Source organism: Aythya ferina (assembly GCF_964211825.1).
Source record: "Aythya ferina genome assembly, chromosome: 3".
NCBI classification, from domain to species: domain Eukaryota; kingdom Metazoa; phylum Chordata; class Aves; order Anseriformes; family Anatidae; genus Aythya; species Aythya ferina.
Window position 1 is genome coordinate 74,122,832 of NC_140298.1, and position 20,542 is coordinate 74,143,373.

Sequence of the window (20,542 nt, forward strand, 5' to 3'; positions counted from 1 at the left end):
AGTAAATACAAACAGAAGTTACCACAGAGATAAAGTAAGCACAAGCTATGGTCAGTGCAGGCAAGTCACAGATAATCGAATACCATCATAAAAACACAGAAATTAGTGTCCTACAAAAACATAACCTTGCCTAGAGGAAAAAAAAAAAAAAAAAAAAAAAAAAAAAAAAAGCTAATGCAAATGTTGCATGATGGCTGTCCAGTAGCATTCTTATTGTTGCTTTCACCTTCCTTTCTTAGTTATTTAAATTAGATTGAGAAAGGTCTAAGGGCAAGGTCATATCATACTATACATTTGAACGATGTCTGGCACAGCGTTGTTTCACTTTTGACAGGTTTCCCAGGAATTGCTGTAGCAGGAACAATAACAAAAAACATCCATAATAACATTTGACTTAATGGGATTACAACATATATATATTCTAATGCAAATTTATTATTTTAATTCCTTGAAGTTTGGTCAATATAGGCTTCTGTAGATTTTATCTTTAAAATATCAACACCTAAAGAAACTTCTATATTGAAAATTTAGCAACAATAGGAAATATTTTTTTTTTCCTAGTGTTGCTCATGATAAAGTTATTGCTGTACTTCAGAATTCTGCATAGATAGCTACACATTTATTTCATGTAGTTACTTGCTCTTCTATTTATTTCTTTTGTCATGGGACTTATCATAAGCTTGCTGCAGCTTGCTAAGCAAGAGAACTTCTCTGTGATAATACTCTGGTTTTCCATGGTTTGGCACATATCTGTATGTGATACTGGTTCAGTTTCTTGGTTGTGGAAATCTGCATTACCAGTTTATACATGTTAGAGACAGGGTCTGATTCTTGTGCAATGGGGTATAAATGTAACTGAACCCAAAACTTTTTAATGTGAATATAGTGTTAGATTTCAGCCCATATGAAGATGTGGTTAAAAGACCATTACACTGAGAAAACAGCTTGAAATTTTTCATTTTGAAATAAATTAACAGCTATGCTTCTAGCCTACTGAGAATAAAAGACAACTATTAAATGCTATTACTCAATAAATAGTGCTTTAGTTGCACAGATATGTAATCAGCAAATAGGGAAATGGCTTCACACTGGCTCTCTGCTTACACTACTTTTTTTCTTTGGGAAAAGCTAAATATGTATTACTGGAATGAGCAGCTGTACTCTTGCAGCATACAATTGACTTTCATAGATCCTTTTTTTTTTTTTTTTTTTGGTTTTGTTTTGCTTACTCTGTTTGCAAAGGATTATTCTCTTAATCCTTAGGTTCTTAGATTGTTGTTCAACTGAAAGTTTTGTGCTTTTTGTTTTTTATTCTTCCACTATACATTAATTAAGCTCAGTAGGATTGAAGGCACTTCTGTTAAACACATGTGATCAGAGACTCTGCTGTGTGCTTGTAAAGATACTGCAGATCCTGAGATCATTTAAATAATTTGAACTTGCCAGGGACAAAGAAGCGTGTCTATAATCAAAGTACTGGGACAAGTAGCAAAACAGATCACAAAACTAAAAAAGTTCATTGAAACACCTATTTGCAGTAGACTGGTGTAACAAACATTTAAATAGAAAATGTCATAACAGAAGTGTCAAAATCCCTTCCAGGTGTTTTTTTTTTTTTTTTTTTTTTTTTTTTTTTTTTTCCTGCTCAGCTGGCACACATCAGCTAGACAACATTCTAAACAAAACACCTTCCAAGCCCACACCAGCTTCAACCTGCAAGCTGTGTTCTGCTCTGAATAGGCCTTACCGTTTTAAACCTGTTTACTGTAATACCTCCAAGTTCATCTAGACAAGTCCAATGTACTTTGACCTACTGAGTACATTTTGCTGTTTACAAGCCGTAGGTCTGCAGCTTTTGAGGCTGTTCACTGTTTCCTTCACACTTATAGATTATCTGTGATCTTGTAGCATTCCCTGAAATACCAGCCTTCCAGAATGGTTCACAGATGCTATAATGGTTTTTGCCACTCCACAGATTTGCTTCAGATAGCTTGAAATCCGTTCAAACTCAAGGGAATACATGCAATTTGTAGATTCTACTTAGACTAATGTGAGTGTTAGAAAGAAATTGCATACATTTTCCTAGTTGAAATAAATCTAAATTCAGAAAGAATTAAATTCATTTTTAATTAAATCATAGTTCTCCTGATCTAACAGAAATCTGTTCATTGTTATCTTTGTCGTGAAAATGGGTGTGGGATAAGCATTCCAGACATTTAGACTGTTCTGTGATCTGAGGTGAACCAGATATTATGGAAATTTTGAAGTATTGGCTTAAGCTGTTTTTTTAAATATTTTGCACCTTTGTTCCTCTGGGATTGGATTGGGAAGTCCTAAAATTCCACAAGAGGAAGTTCTTATCCATCAGCTCTAAAAGCAGTAGTATAGTCTTCAATCTACAAAGAATTTACATGCAAACCTAATATTATTCAAATAAGTCTATTAAATCAGTGAGATATTCAAATACTGTGTTATTAAAGAATGCATGTCCAGTTTGAGAGTCCTGAATTAACTTCTAACCTGACCATTTTGAAGATGTAAAAGCCATTACTTGGCTTTTGCACATACACCTCAAGCCCTGCTTCATTCCATTCAGCCCTGGAAACAAGGAAACATGCACTTGGGTGGTGTCAGAGCCTCTGGCCTTAAGCCTCTCTTGATGTTCATTTAGTTTTATTTATATATTTATTTGCTATAGTAAACATAATTGTATTACAAAGTCAAAGAGAAATTAATGCATGCTTTTTCTCAAACGGAATATTGTGTATAGTGGGTGCTGAGACTATGGGTAATATTGTACTGTGCACCTTTTTTTTTTTTTTTTTTTTTTTAAATGCTTACTTTAAGATGTATTTTTCTCTCTGCATTGTTTTTGAACGATGTTGACAAGCAAATATTCAGCAACTTCACAGGAAGAATCAAGAAAAAGGAAAACACAGATCCTTGCTGCTGCTGCTGACCAGCTTTAAGTTATATATTTCCAATAAAATAATTAAATGGTGATGGAAATATGTATAAACAGAAGAAGAGCTGTACCCATTTCCCTTCACCCACCAAATATATTCCATAGCATTTCTCCAGCACAAAATCTCAGCATTTACTATCTTAAAGAAAACTGCATACTTCTTCAAGGAAAGTCAAGGATTTACCATAGCACCGTCAAATTAAAACATCTGGACAATTACACTTTTTTTTTTTTTTTTTTTTTTTTGTCATAGCAAAGCACGAACTATTTAATAGACAGACTCTTTTATACTCAATACCCTGGGGCACCCTGATCCTCTGCTGAAATCCCTGGTCTCATCTGCTGTAATTGCATGTGTCACAGCCTTCTTTTAGCTTATTATGTATATTACTTGGGTTGCTACAAGGAATTTGTGCAGTAGGAGCTGAGCCTGAATCTTTTTCCCCAGTTTTACGTTTTGTTGCATGTGAATGCAGCCAAAGAAGCAGAACGTGTAAGTGGCAACTGGACTTCTTATTTCTTGGCAGTGCATCTGAACACATTCATACATCACCGTAAAATAAGGCTTTATTTATGCTATGTACAATTTGAACTTTATAAACAGATAGAGGTTTTATGATATTTGAAATTCTGTTCCTTGTGCTGCCTAAAAGTGTTTCAGTTCTTCATTCATGGACTAAATATTACAATGATGTGAGCTAGTGCTTTGATTTATTTGGGTGGTTTGTACAGTGGAAATCTTGAGTGTTAAAATTCAATTTATCTGAAAAACAAATGAACAAACAAACAAAAAACAAACAAACAAACAAAAAAAACCTCTGAAAGTGAGAAACTCACATACCATTTAAGTGTGAAACAGTGAAACAAAAAGTGACTAGGATTCAGCCTGTCTTTTCAGCTTAAGTAGTCTTTGCTATTTGTATTTATTACATGTTTCTCAAATGTCATATCATGCCAGAAATCTTGTATATTCATAATGAATACAATAAAAACGTATTTCTGCCATGCCTGAGTGCATTCATTCATGGTGACAGAAAGCATTTACTGATAAAAGGAAGAGAAGCAAAATGATTACTGTGAACAAAATAAGAGGGACACTGCTTCAATTTCTTTTTTGCTTCTGTGCTCTTTCTTAAGTCACACTTCAGGCATTGTGAGGGAGAAAATTCCTAGTAGATGAAAGATGCTGGTGACTTCAGTATAACCAAACCTACATGCATGCAAAATTTAAGTTCCCTCAAACTGTTTAAAATAGTTACCCATGTCAGTGAGGTTTAAAAGTCATGGTAAAGGTTATAATATCATAGGGTTTATACATAACCTCTGAAGTAAGAAAAAAAAAAAATCCAGTTTAGAATACAGAAAAACATAAATTTCTCAAAAGTGACATTTCCACAGCACAATAGAAAGAAAGCACCAAAAGTCCCTGACTTTTTTTTTTTTTTTTTTAAAGCTGTAAATCATGTAACTCCTAATGCATAACATCCTAATGTATTTTGTATGTATACAAAATAAGTCAGATTTTAAAAGCCCAAGACAAAACTCTACCTTATTGCTCTTTGGTAATTAAACTCTTACCAAAAATTGTCTCTAAGTACATGCAGTTTTGCTTCTGTAAAAGGCCATCTGCCATCTTAGAAGGGCTGAGCAGCTGGGTTTCCATGTCTTGCTACTTACCACCCCCAAACTAGACATTTCCCCATTTAGGTCCCCTGAGAGGAGTTCAATCTGCTGCTTGCTTGCCCATGCCTAATACATACTGATAGCTACAAACTTTATATAAACCACATCAGTCTTGGTCATACTTAATTAGAAGTGATGCTAGCAGGACAGAAGAAGGGAGTGCTGCTACTCTTCTTCTATTTTAATTGATGTTAATTAGGCTAATTAACTAGCTTCAAAAAAGACAAAGCACTGGAGCAACTCAGGAGGATCTTTATTATTAATCATAATTTTATCAGTGAATTTTGTTATTTTAATTGATATATTTTTTCCTCTGATAATAATTTTGAGCTGTTAATATGAATTAGTTTTTCAATTAATACACTGTTTTATCTATTACATTTTTGGGGTAAACATGATTGGTTTTGTTTACATTGAATGCTGATGCGACTCATCCATAATTCAGGTATGGACTACTAAACTTCCAAGTCTGTTATCCACCATCCTGGGCTCTCAAAAGATTTTAGGACATCCACATTATGTTAGCTAGGCTACAGCTGATAACACAAGTGTTGGTACGTCATTTCCTTCCAACCAAAGAATAAGACAAAATGGGACAGCCTGAAACACGGACTACTTACATAATCCGTACTTCTCCATGGTGCTCTCCAAAACCACAGGGCATTTGCACTACATCAAGTACCTCATTTGTGGTTGCAAAAAGGAACTTAAGCTTCTGAAATGCTTTAAGAATTAGACATATAACTTTGCAAATATTGCTGTTGTCCCTTGATTCTTCACTTGTGAAAGTGTAAGAGAGCACATCGGTAACTGTAACTGTGCGATATTATATGATCTTCTGAGAAAAAGCAATATTAAAAAAAAAAAAACAACAAGCAATATTAAAAAAAAAATAATAATAAATATAGCGTATTTAATTAGATGCTTTGATTCATCATTAAAACAAAAACAAACAAAAACTTTTTTTTTACCTAGTTCATTCTCTTTTCTGCTGCTTGCTGAACCAATTCCAGAGTCTGACTCCCTGATGCTATTTCTGTGACAAAAGACTTTCTGTATTGTATAATTCTTGAGTTCTATGTCAATCACCTCTTGCATTTCAGTTCTAAACATAAATGTTAATGAGCTAGTTGCACAGTTAAAAAAAAAAAAAAAAAAAGCTTCTATTGAAATACATGTTCCCTGGTAGATGTGCTGTCTTCTATCTTCTTTACTTATAAGAAGCCTTTGGAATTTAATCTAGGAAACTCTATAATTGCACATATAATCCTACTTGTTAATATCTGTTTTATAATTGTTTTACTGAAATTACTACCAATTAATAAATTGACTAACAAGTTACCACCTAATGCAGCAACATGATCCTTTATGTCACAAAATTGCTAAAATTTCTATCTAGTTAAAGTATAATTTTAGATGACAATCAAAACATGCTGTAAATCAAAGTCATCATTAATCTTATAGAATTTGTGGATTTTTTGGTGAATGCTAGCACTGTGTCACTATTCAATTTCATTTCATAATGTTTGGATATAGCAAGGTAGATAATTAGATGTCAGTTTGCTCACTGTTCTCACAGACATCTAGGTGTATTAGATGAAAGACTTCCTTCTGTTATTTGTTTGTCAAGGTAAAACTAGCCCATGATGCCAAATCTTCAGGACATGTATGTAGTTTTTCATGTAACAGTGGAGCAAGTACATGCAGAATAATTTCTTGCAGATGCAGTTATTGCTTGCCACAAATATGAGTTATTTTTTTTTTTTTTTTTTTTTTTTCTTTCATAATGCAGATTTAGTTTCCAATCTTGAAACTAAATTCAATCCAATCTTGAACTTTGCCTTCAGGTCCTTGAGGCAATAAATAAATAAATACATAAATAAATAAATGGTAAACTGTTGTTGGATAAGTCAAAATAACTGCCCAAAAATATCAATATTCAGCACAAAATTACTTAGTTACTTTACACAGGTCTTTGTTTCAGGGAGTCTATGAGGAAACTAAGATTAGTTTTAAAGAAATTAAACCAAGTCTCAGATATGTTCATGATGCGTGAAACTGTGCATTGTCAGTGAGCACATCTGTATGCAAAAGAATGGCAGAGCTTGGCCTTTTGAAATGTCATGCATATTATAAAAGTTGACTTCTTTGGGGTGTTAGTCAACATACCATGGATTTGGGGCCAGGACAAGTGGAAAGGGATATCATAAAAGGACAACTGAGGAGACCTTCTGAATACTTCTGGATTTTCAGCATTGAAGGAGAGGAACAGATCGTGCCTCTAAATTTGCCTTTGACCTTGCACTATGACAAGGTTTCTGGTTTACCAGATGACCTTTGTAAACTCTCTGTTCTTCTGAAACTTTCCACATTACTGTGATGCTATCACTGCCATTCATCTATTCAAGAGCACAGTGTAGTGTTTCAAAACATGGATGCTGGAAAATGCTCATAGGTAGACATGAAACTGGCAGACAGTTAATGGTTTCAGCCTGCTAGTTAGAAATATAAAATAGTCTTTCCATACCAGAAACATCAGTTAACCTGTTAAGCCCAACTCTTCAAAGTCAAGCATTGGCAAGCATATCTGTTGTGTAAACAGAACAGTATCATATATATATGTGTATATATATTTTTTTTTTTCCAAATCTTTGTCTTTATTTGCACTGCTATATGAGGGAACTTAGTAACGAAACATGATAAATAATCTCCACAACATGATCATGCATGTGGTCAGTCAGATTCAATATGTTTATACCATCATGTAGGCATGGATCATTAGTATGCTTCTCTCAAAAAGCTAGTGAAGGAATTACCAGGTCTTCTGCTGCTATGTATCATTATTATTCCTTTTTAATTTACTACTAATACCTAATTACTCTTGCATAGAAGAAATATTTCCAAATGGCACTCTTCTAGACTTGGCAATATTTTATCTTTAATAGTATTTCATTTAAGCCACCCTTATGTATTGGGTCTATGTGTCAAAGTTTTTTCTAGTGGGAATGCAGCAAGAGTGGTCTTTGTGAGAAGAGTCCAGAAACTACCCTATGTTAGATCAGATCCAGTTCCAGAAAGGACCTGCTGCTGGCAGAGCTGAGATGGTGAATGATGCTGGTTGTGCCTCTGTGACAGCAGATTTAAGAAACAGAAAAACTTCTGCGTCACAACAGGTAAGAGAAAGAAGTGAAAAAGTGTGAGAGACCTGCAGACACCCAGGTCAGTGCAGAAGGAGAGCAGGAGGTGCACCAGGCACGCAGCAGAAGTTCCCCTGCAGCCTGTGGAAAGGCCCCTGGTGGAGCAGGCTGTCCCCCTGCAGCCCATGGGTCCCACACAGAGCAGATCTCCATGCTGCAGCCCATGGAGGAGCCCCCGCTGGAGCAGGTGGATGTGGCCTGGAGGAGGCTGCAGCCCATGGAGAGCCCCCACAGGAAGAGGCCCCGGGCCAGAGCTGCAGCCCGTGGAGAGGAGCCCATGCAGGAGCAGGGGATCTCAGGGGAGCTGCCGCCCATGGGGAACATGTGCTGGAGCAGTTTGCTCATGGGGGATGGATGGACCCCGTGGTACAGAGTCATGTGGGAGCAGTTCTTGAAGAGCTGCTGCCTGTGGGCAGCCTCCGCAGGATCAGTTCAGAAAGGACAGCATCCCATGGGAGGGACCCCATGTGGAGCAGGGGCAGGGAGTGACCCTGAGATAGCGGCAGAGATGAAGTGTTAGGGACTGACTGCTGCCCCCATTCCCTGTTCCCCTGCACTGCTTGGAGGGAGGAGGTAGATTGGGGGAAGGTAGGTTTAATTTGCTTTTAGTTTCTCATTGCTCTAGCTTGCTAGTAATAGGCAATAATTACATTGATCTCCATATATTGAGTCTGTTTTTCTAGTGACAGTAATTGCTGAGTGATATTCCTGTACTTATAGTGACCCTTGAGCCCTTTCCATATTTTCTCCCTCTCTTTCTTTGAAGAGGAATACTGAGAAAATAGTTGTGGTAGAATTCAGCTTCATGTCTGTGTGAAACCACCACAATTCCAATTCCTCCTTCCACAACCCTTCCTCCCATCCCCAAAAGCATGGGAGGAGCACAGGAGGGGCCTTGTTGGCTGAATATTCACAAGTGGTAAGCACTCATTCAGCAGAGTGTATATAACTTTTACGTCTGCATGTAATTGAGAGATGCAACTAAATGCACGATGAGCAGTGAAGTGGATTGGATTCTAGTTCTGGCTGAACAACAGGGATCCTTAGAGTGACCCTGCAGACTTTAGAGATGCACTGCAATTTATGACTTGAACAAAAGCACACCTTTCTTTTTGTCACCATTTTTGCTTCTTTTTGTCTGTCTTTGCAAAAGTTGTCAGAGAATGTTATCAAAGAGGTTGTGCTGAAGTTATTTGTGATATGTGGTAGGGTGCCACTTCTACGCCAGATCCCACCTCCCATAGACTTCATTTAAACCATTGTCAGAATGCCTGTTCTCTGTAAGATAAGTACTAGCAACACCACCTCTATTGAAGTGCAATATTTGCCTAGTTTGCTATTTTCCACTTAATAGTATCTTCAAACATAAAACTAGCTATGAATGAATATTCAGACCATATATATCTCTGTGAACTCATGAGAAAAGTGCCACTTTTCTGAGATGTGGCTGCTGTTAAATCACCATTACATTTTCACCCTTGGGCACTTTTTTCCCAGCAGATGTTATTTGAAGTCTTCTGCCTTGCAGCCATTGATCACAGAGTTCAAATCAGAACTACCTATTCCACACCATTTTTCTTTTGTTTTCTCTTGCATGCCTACAATTATACAAAACTACTGGTACACTAATGTGTAATCCTAAAACTGTGTTAAGAGAAATCTTTATATGAAATAGAGAAAGCAGTTTCAGGTTGTGCTATTATTTGGCATCAACATAGTTATTATGTTACTTGTATGTCATGATGTTGACACCCATTTAGTTATATTATGAAATATTACTATTTTTAGTAATTTTGTCATTATAAAACTTTCACATTTCTTTTCATCTATGAAACAGAAGTCAATGAAATGTTCCTAGCAGAAGCTCAATCATTGTATATAATATAAAAAAAAAAAAAAAAAAAAAAAAAAAAAAAAAAAAAAGAGAGAGAGAGAGAAGAGAAGAGCTGTGTAGCTTATGGTAGAGATTCTTGTGATTATTATTTTGACTGTATATTTATTTATTTTTTTCTTAACAAGCTTTATTGCTATTGCTTATACTAGTGCTATTGTTACTGCTGTTCTCAATAGTGATCCTTTCTTTCTTCATCCTTGTCTAGTCTTGGGAAGCTTCATCCTATGAAGATTTATTGATCGTTGTGGAAATAAAGAAAAACAAACAAACAAAATGAAAGAGATACAGATTAAGCAAAACATTTGCAGTGATTATATTTATCCTTTCCTTGAGGACTTTTTTTTTTTTTTTTTTTTGGTTGTGGTGGTGTTTTTTGTTGTTGTTGTTGTTTTGTTTTGTTTTGTTTTGTTTTCCTGAGCTTATCATTTACTAAGTATGTTTTACATTTAGAATCCTGTGAATTTACATTAGAAGCCTTGGAATTTGAAGTCCATTTTCTCAGGCTGTGGATCTATGATTTGAGCTCTGATGGTTTTTCAACAACTGAACTTACCTGAATTGTGTTCACTTTTTTTTAAAGATACATCTGAAACAATAATATAGTGTAGTTATGTGTTAGTGCTCTGTGTTTTGGATTCTTTTTTCTAATATTTTATAGCAATAAAATTTAACTGTTAGCATGAGCACATTAGATGGAAGGAGTGAAGACCATCAACCTGCAGGTATAAAACTGTTTATGTTAGCATCCATTCCAGGTTTAAGAACTCAAATGAGTTGTGGAAGGTTTTATGCAAGGTACAGTATGTTTTACTAATATATGTGTATGACTTCTGTGTACAATAATTATTCAGTCTTTCTTGATGTACTAGAATTTTTTACATTCTTTAGAATGAATCTGGAGTCTGAGTGTCTCAAACCACAACAAGAATTGTCTAACACATACTTGAACTTATGGCTTGTGTCTACTGTGTTTATGACTTGTGTACTGTGATTATCTACTTCTGTAGATAATCCAATTGCACATTTTTCTTTTGAAGGATAATACACCTGTAACTGATTGTAATTGTTTTCTCTAAGGATCTGGCATATCCATTTTTATGCCTTATATTTGCTCTGTTGTCTGTTTTCTTTTCTTTATTAGAGTGACATAAATTCATCACATCTTCTATTTTTGGTATATCTGCCACATCAAACACCATCATCTGTAAGTTGACAGCTGTGGTTATGTTCTGTAGCTATCCATTATTTGGAAGTCCTTTCACATACTTTCTTCGTTCTTCTTGTCAACACAGAGGCTTGATCTTATGTGCAGACTAAATTTTTTGGTCAGCCTGTCCATAAAGTATCTATGCTCAGGAGCAGACAGACATTTTCACTTGTCATTAATGCCACCCCAGTCCTCTGCTGTTCTTCTCTGTGCTGTAGCAGACATGGCAGAAGTTTAACAACAGCTGCAAAATGCAGGGTCTGAATCACAGTGGGCTTACTGGCTCAAATCAACATTCATCTGTGGTTGAAGTAAAGATGCTGGAGTACAAATGGCAAGACTGAGCTACACAATCATATTTGCTTTTATCACTTTCACAGAGTTTTAACCTGCATAGGGATAGGATGAACAACGTGATTACACAATACATTCTTGCACTAGATTAACCAGAGGCCTTTTATGAGCGGCAAAGCTCCTCAGTAGCCCACACATTTCTAGGAGAGGTAAAATCTAAGCACTAGCACATCTGGTTCTCAAATACTTCTGGAAATAAATAAATAAATAAATAAATAAATGTTGGGATGCTTTTGAAAAGTTGACCTTTGGCAGTTTATTCAAACTCACAAACTTTGTGGTAAGGAAAGAAACAGAACTTCTGCACAAAAGTACTGTGCCTTTAAATATTTAACCAGACTCCTTTATGGAAGAGTGAAAACATTAACTGAGAATGTAATACTGATTGATCCATTAATCATATGAAAATAATTTAAGATATTTATTTGTGAGAGGATGAAAACATAGAAATATGCTCTTTCCTATCAAAGCTAAAATAAAAAACCACATCCATACAAGTACTTAGAAATCTCTCATGCACACACACTTTGCATCCTCTTCTCAATGAGTTTGTCCAGTCTTTACTGTTACATGGTTACTGTCCATTTGGATTAAAGCATAATTCTGAGGTCTTAATTTTTGGCTCATTACATATAATAGGAAACTAAGAGCAAGCTCAAGCCTTTAAAAAAACCTGAAGAAGCAGAAGTTATGTATTATGGGTTTGAGTGAAAAAAGAAACTGAGCTGTGCTTCATATAAATAATGTCTCGCCTTTTTTTTTTTTTTTTTTTTTTTTTTTTTTTTTTTTTTGTAGTAGTAGTAGTAACTGTAAGGAACTTAATAAGTACACACTTTAATACATTAATAATGAAATTTTCCCACACAAAGTTCATTAGTTCTTCAGAACAGCAACTGATTTTGTTTTTGTGCTCTAGTAACCACTTATCATGGTCAAGGATAAGTATTCTTAGAGTCTTTTCAAGACTGTGTGATGTGTCTGTAATATAAACATTGCTTAATGGTTATTGCTTATCTGTCTTCAAGCAATTTTCTTTGCTCACAGTGGAGGGTTTAGACTTTAGGTAGAGAAACTAAAGCTAATTTAAGCTCATGAGGTTTAGGTGAAAGCTAGAAACTCATTATCCTCCGTGATGTGTTGAGGGTTATATCATTATCTAACAATGTAAAACTGAAACTGCTGTGTAAATGGCTTTACCCCTAGCCTGTATAAGTGCCTTTTTTCATAATTGAAGACAGAAATTCATTTGAGGAATTGCATGAATATTCTCGCAAATATATATATCCCAGAACTTTCACAAAAAAAAAAAAAATAGGTAATTTTCAACTTCTAATCAGAATGAATTATAATAATTATAACCATTATAATTTAATTTTTATTATAAATATTAAATTCACTTTTACAAAATAAGACTGAAAACTTCTTACTATAGGAAGCACTTCTTTATTAGTAAAACATACACAGCTAATATAATTTCTATTTAGTGTGACAGGGGATACTGCAAATCTTTTCTACAAGGACTAAGATAGGAATTGAGAGAGCTCTGTTCTGTAAGTTAAACTGCCTCCATCTTGCTTCATGTCAATTAACTAATTGGGAAGTCCTTGTGCACCTCCAGTAGCACATCTGTAAAGTGGAAATTACACCTTTGCAAGTAGTTTTGAGGTCTGTGAGTGAGAACAGACTATCTAAATGCAGTGTAAATTTTGCTGGTTATATATTTCCATTAAATTAACTGCTGTTATTTCAGGAAGACTCTGCCTGAGCATGTGTCTTCTTTAAAGAAAGAAAGATGTTATAAATTAGACAATTTTAATGTGTTTATGAAATCCTTTTACAAAGACAGTATTGAGCTACAAAAAAAAGTTGTTTTGTTTTGTTTTGACATGGGGTCAACAGAAGATTTTTTTTTTTTTAGTAGGAGTAGTATTTATTTTTCTGTTGGTCATTACCTATTGGGTTGAGACCTCTGAAAAGTATAGTGACGTAATTTCTGATCTACGTTCTTTATCAGAATGGAGCATGAAATAGCTACAGTGTGATGGTTCTGTATTTTCAAAACTATTGTGAAGGAACAGACTCATTTATTCTCTTAAATAGATTCCTTATCACATATTTGCAAAATTCTTTTTACTTTCTAGACTGTGTTTTCTCTGGTAGTTGTTTTTGTTACATCTCTGTTTATTTTATAACTAGTGGTTCAGACATTTTCTTGTTTGGAGGTTTAGTGAACTTGTGCCTGACATATTCCAGTGAGATCCTAAACATTCAGCATAATAATGTTCACATAAGGCTTTGAAGGTCTCTACTACTTTGCAGAATACCTAAATGGCATTTTTTCTCTAGTTTGCTTAGAATAACACAAAGACTTCAGTATATAAAAATATATATAAAAACTCATCTCAGCGCTCATATCAAACTCATTATCAAACTCATATCAAACTCAGCTCAGTATATAAAAACTTTAAGATATGAATGTCCTTTTGAGAGCCTATTTCAATATGGAAACTATTTCAGTATGGAGGAGGGGCCTGAATCACTTCCTCCACATTTCATTGTGGTGGTTTTACCATGCTGGGCAGCTAAACCCCACAACTGCTCTCTCACTCCCCCTCCTTTAGATGAGGAGGGGGAGAAGTAAAGCAAAGAACAACTCATGGGTTGAGATATGGATAATTTAATTAAAGGGAAATAATAATAATAATAAAATAAAGATTATTATGAACAATTTAACTAAAGAGAAATAAAAAGGGAAAGGGGAAAAGGGAGGGGGAAAGGGCAAATAAAAAGAAGGGAGGAAAACAAACAAATAAAATAAATGAAGGCTGTGTGGAAGTGCAGAGGAAAGAAATTACTCTCTACTTCCCACAAATGAGTGATGATTGACCACGTCCTTGAAGCAGGGCCTCAACGCACGTAGCCAGTGTTCGGGAGGAGGACCAACGTTTTCACCAGGAGAGCCCACCCCTCCCCTCTTCTTCCTGTTTCCACCTTTTATTGCTGAGTGTGACATCACATGGTATGGAATATCCCTTTGGTTGGTTTAGGTCAGCTGCCCTAGTGATGTTTCTCTTCTCACTTTTTGCCCACCCCCTAGGAGGGTTAGAGAGAGGTCTGATGCTGTGCCAGTGCTGCTCAGCAGTAGACACAACACTGGTGTGATAATACTGCTGTTCCAGCTACAAGTGCAGAGTACTGTCATCCACCCCAGTTGTAACAGACAGGGTTTATATCCAGATCTAGAAATTAGGAAGCACTTCCAGGTCTAGTAATTTAAATGTAAAATTAGAGGTTAAAATGAAGTAAGACTGCTAGCCAATATAATTGGTCACAGTTGGATACATGCAAACCTGAGATTCCCCACCTGTATTCTTGTTACAAATGTTGATCATGAGGCTAGTATATGTGGTTCTGCTTGAGATAGTATGTGTGGTATTGAGAAGAAGCTTTAGCTTGGACACAACGTTGGGTTTTCCTAGTTACGTGGTTTCCCAGACAGATCCAAATCATGTTTAACCAGTTTCAAGGGTAAGCAGCTTTTGTCTATTTTGTACCCATTCAAACAGATGTGACCCCAGAGTTAAAGGGGGGGGGCGGGGAGGGGTGTGTCACTGTTTACAAAGAAATAGACAGATACACAGTTGGATATTGCTTGCCTTGATCTGATTAGATCCTGGGAAAATTTAGTCTTATCTAAAAACGGAAATTGTGGAGATTTTGTCTTGGCAAGTGTGAGACAAGAAACTTCAATTTTCTTACAGAAGCTGGAAAAAAGAAGGATAGAATTCTATTTTTAGAACAAGCAAGAAATAGGAACTTGAAATTCACCTCAGTGTCTAATTAAAGAAATTAGTAGCAGGACATCCTAAAGTAAACTTAGTACTTTATTTCTTGAGAGGTTGAAGCATGCTCATTTATTGTCTCCCAAAGCCTACAATATCCCTGCCAAGTTATCAGATACCTTTTGACAATTCAGCTTAAAAATTTAGTAATATTTGTTTAAAAGTTATTACAAACAGTTGAATTTTATGCAAAGAATATGTTTAAATCAGCTTTAGAATTATAGTTCTACACTATACTACACTAACTTAATTATAGTTTATTGTAGAAAGTTGTACATTATATTTTATCACAAGCTTTTAGATTCTAACAGTTTGGCCATCATGTATTAAATATTGTTTTTTAGCTGTCATGTTTTTGCTTCACTTAAGAGGTGAGAAAAAGATAGCTCATTTACAGTTCTCCTGTTCATGAAGTATCATCATAAAGGGATGGGTTAGCTTTAATATATGATGCTACTGTTAGACTTCAGAGTACATTTTATACTGTTGGTGCTAGAATCAGTCTTGGAAACATACTTTTTATTCTCATTACAAAACTTATAATTTTTCTTAAAATTTCTTTTCTTGGTTTCAACCCTGATTTTATTTTTAAATTTAAAAACATTTATGTTGCTTAACATGAATCTCTCAGGTAAATCCCTATGTTATGGGGGGCTGAGAAAGCTTTCTGTTAAGACTCCAAATTCTGATACACATAGTACATATTAAATGTAGCATTATTATTAGGGACAGTCTTTTCTCCTGGAATGGTTTCTTAGATATAAAATTTCTACTGGTGGGAATTTTACCAAGAGAAAATTAAAATGCAAACAGTTGAAAATGTGTCAGTAATTAAGTAGGATTTTTAGTAACATCACCACACTTCAATACAGTTTAACTGTTGGGCAGTTTTCAGCTACCCACAGATCAAAGAAGCTCAGATATTGTCTTACATCTAAGCAAAAATCACAGGAGCTAGAACTTAGTGCATAGACTTGTAAATGCCTGGGCAAGTTCCTGCTTGTTTTTGGCTAGGTTTACTAGTCTAGCTCAGTGCCAGACTGAGTCTCTGTAGAGCCATTTGGGTATGTCTGCAGTGTGATATCCAAGTACCTATATCACCCGCCTTTTTCTACTTTAGAGAGCTATCCCAGTTCACAATAATTGAAAGTTGGCTGTAATTGCATCTAGTGGTACAGGAAAGCCTGTCCCCAAGGGTTCCAACTTTGAAGATGAATGCCAGATTTTTCTCTTTGAGCTGATGTATAGAATTGCAAATGAGGCTGAGTTAATATGGAGCTAAGTTGGATATAAGCAAAATCATCTGATAGTATGGGAATCGATCTTTATATAAGTCAGAAAAGCACAAACACATTCTTACCATGAAGGAGCCTGGAACTAATATGTGATGCACCAGAAAGCAAATGGGTACTAAGCAGAACAGGTTAGCACATGGCAACAGTGAGAAAGCTGTGGGTGTTGGGGTATGTTTGTACCACAGCAGCTAGTAATGTTGTAACTTGGCTGTACTTAAGGAAATATAACACCAAAATGCTTTATCATCTTTGTGTAGGTTGTGTGACTTTGGGACATGTGAAACTTGTGCAAGTCATAATATCAAATTATTTTGAATTTTAAATGTATACATCAAAAGTAAATATGCTTACTGAAGTAAAACATTCTTTTTTTTTTTTTTTTTTTTTTTTTTTTTTTTGCCTTCCCTATAGTATAACTGTGTGTTATGTAATAAGCAGATGTGGCAGCTGAGGCTATGGCTACATTTGCCTTCATTATTAACACACATTAATATTTTCTATCAGGATCTCATAATTTTTCATAGAAAATAAATAAATTCCCACATTTTTTAGCCACTTTTATTTGAGGATTTTGAGCACATAAATGTGCTGGGCCAGGAACTTAAAGTTTTGAAGGGACATTTCATTATCTATAATTGGGGGTTCCAAGCCTTTCAAATCTTTAGCTTGTACATTCTCAGTAAAAATAAGTGGGGTTAATCAAGTGAGCTTCCCTATTGATCATCTCAGAGGAGCACAGGACTTATGCTAACAATAGTCTTCATAACCCTCAAATTACTTTTCATCAGGCACCACAAACAAGAGGAGGAAAGGAAGTGTTGCCAGGATGCTTCCTACTGCTAAACTGAAGAAAGTAGAAGCTGCCTTCTGAGAGATCTAAGGGACATTTGGGTCAAGGACATAGGGGAGGAAACCAGCAGCCACACTTTTATCCACACTGAGGATGAAAGCTCCATATTCTCTATATGTGATATTTTTTCACGCCTAAAGGAAGCTTGTTTGCAATATTGCATTTATAGAATAAGCAGAAAGTCATGTAAGTACTGTCATTACTGCAATAATTAAATATATATATATATATATAAAAACAAACAAACAAAAAAAAAAAACATAAAACACATGGTGATCAGCTGGGAACAAGATAGCATGGTCTAGGATCTTTTTGGTTGTAAAGTCATTGAGTATGATGTTTTGTGGTATACACTTTTAATTTAAATTAGGAGAAAGTAAGGGTAACAGATTAATAATTCAAGGAACTGTGATTTATTCAAATATAAGTCTGCTTTATATGTATTTGTCAAGGTATCTGGATATTAAAGTTGATATTCATCTGTATTTCATTGAATGCACACAATCATTTTTATTTTATTTTATATGGCCAATAGCATTTCAAATTGTTTGTAGCTGTTTTGTCAGAAAGTCAGCACAATTCCTGTAAAAAGCACAATGCTGCCAGTCTACAGAAGGGGAGTGTGTCCTATATAATGTAAAATAACAGCCATCGTTATTCAGTATGGATGTATGTACTGAAGATGTCTCCTCACAGCTTTAATGGTTTGATTACTAACTTTATTATGTTTGTATTACAGCAAACACAAATGCAATGGCACAAATCATCAAGCGATGGGAACAAGTATCCTACCATGCTATGTGCAGCTTTTAGGTAGAGTCCACTGATGCTGAGTGAGGATAAAAAATATTGTGCTCTGTGTGTGGAGTCATGTCAGGCAAAAAGAGCATCTGAGTAATTAGAGGAAACAGAGGGAGTATGGGTTTGACCTGGATCCTGAAGTATAAGTACAAATCAGTGTTAGCAAAGTTGGAATTACCCATCTGTGTTGCTGCCATAGACTATTTATTTATCTCATGGGCCTGTTTTTCCACTCTTTTATCACAGCAGTCCTTAGAGCCATTGCTGGGGAAGGAAATGTTTGAGATCAAGGAGCAAAATATTTTGGCAAATATATTCATGTTCTTTTGAACCATAATTTAATCCTTTGCTGAGAAATGTATTATTCTGCACTGTGAACACAGACTTTTTTTTTTTTTTTTTTTTTTTTTTTTTTTTAAGAGAAAGCTTTAACTGGCATTCTATTGCATCCATTATGTAGTGGCCCACATCTTTATTTGATGATCAGACAATACATACCGAGATTGCAGCTAGTGCCTCTTACTAGGCCTTTGTAATAGCTTTGGTATGTTGCCTATAAAGACATAAAGCATGCCTTCTCTGTATCTCTTCCACTAAATTTGTGTTGTTCCATTGGTTGTGCTTTTTCTTTTTTTTTTTTTTAAATCTTTCGAGTAGCTGAGTATTTCCCACTTACATTTTTTCCTATTTCCACAGCTTTTATGTGTTTTTATGAAAGAAATAGGAGCTCTTGTTGAGGGGAAAAAAATAAAAATAAAAAATGCCATAATTCCCACTTGAAACAGCTTATTTTCTATTCAGGATGTATTTGCCATTGTCATTCTTAAATTACTTTCACTGATTTATCTTGTTTACATTGCCTTCTGTAACTAGTTGACTAAAATTCTGCCCATTGTTGTACAAATTTCACTAATTGTTTATACTATTACAGAAAATATTTGTGAGAACAGGATTAATGAATTAGTCCATGATGCCATTACAGCTGCAACATTATATCATTCTATTCAAATATTAATAAGCTTCTATGAGACCAGATGGAGGGCTGGAGCCAGTAGAAATCTCTAGTTCATGAAAGTTTGAATAATCATGGCCATATGGAAATCTGCTGCCTTATTCCTGTAGCAATGCTGTAGTGATGGTTTATCTCAATTTTAAACATTTACAATGAACACTTTAATGAGCAGTAATAGAGAGATCCTCTTGTTCATTTGTTAATTAGAAGTACAGCTTCTGGCTAGTATTAGGTTGAAAATAATTGATTTATATTTCAAAGATGTACAGCATGTGTATTATTACACAATGATCTAGTGAACTAATCTCATCACAAGGATGACATTCCAAAATATATTCTTAATATGCTGTGCAACAAGTAAAATAAAGTTATGTTTTTTGTTTGTTTGTTTGTTTGTTTTTAATTCATGGGAGTATTTTTTATACCACACATGTATGGCTGGCAATATTTTTCAATATAAAAGGTGTTCTGTTTTTCAAAGCTGGAAGCTGGATACGTTTTGAGAGAGATGGTTTTGAAAGACAATATATCTGTGTTTTACTCTTGCTTAAACAAATTTGTAACTAGCAAAGTTTTGTAATTTGTAGCAAATTTGTAACTAGAAAATCATGATCTAATTGGTTTTGTTGTCTGTTACTTTTTAATAGGCCATTTTTGTAATCATCCTCCCTCAGACTTTTGGTCATCTTATTTAACTGCTTTTCAGGCTTGTTTTGTTTTGTTTTGTTTTCTCTCCAGATTTCAGGGACCTAAACTCATCTTCAGTGAAAGGTACCCTGCACTTCCCTCACAGCATACCTCGAATACCATTAGTAGTGCTAACTTCCCTTGTAGTTTAGGCTTGGATAGACACTTAATCTTTTCTCTGAACATTTGTAGGATCTTAATACCTCTGAGCCAGCATGGCTCTCTGTGTTGGGGAGGAGATCTGACAGCAGTATAAGCAGTAGGATGCCCTTTCTTGCCTACTTAAATCCTGCTGTTTGGCAGAGCAAAGGTGTGGATGTTTCCTAGCAGAAGACTCACTGTGTGTCTGTTAGGTACAAGAAGTGAAGGCCCACTGAACTGAAAATTTGATGGTGAAATTAAGAGGGTTTTAAAATAAGGTGATTGTGGTAAGACCTAATAGGATAATATGCTGTTCTGTTTTCTATCAGGACACTTGGTTTACTCAATTACTACATTATTAGATTGTATTGCTGAAATAATGGTAATTTTCATATGCTGTGTCATAGAATAGTTGTGCTGTCAAGATTTGTTCTCTAAAGGAGCATTTATATGCCAAATGTAATCCTGAATAGATCTTAGGAAAGTAATTAAAATTCTAGATCTGAACATGCAGACAGATGAACTAATAAATAGGCAAATTACTCTACATATTACAGGCAGTATGGGCCTGGCAGAACAATTAACTGGACCAAAGGACCTCTTCTTTTCCCAAG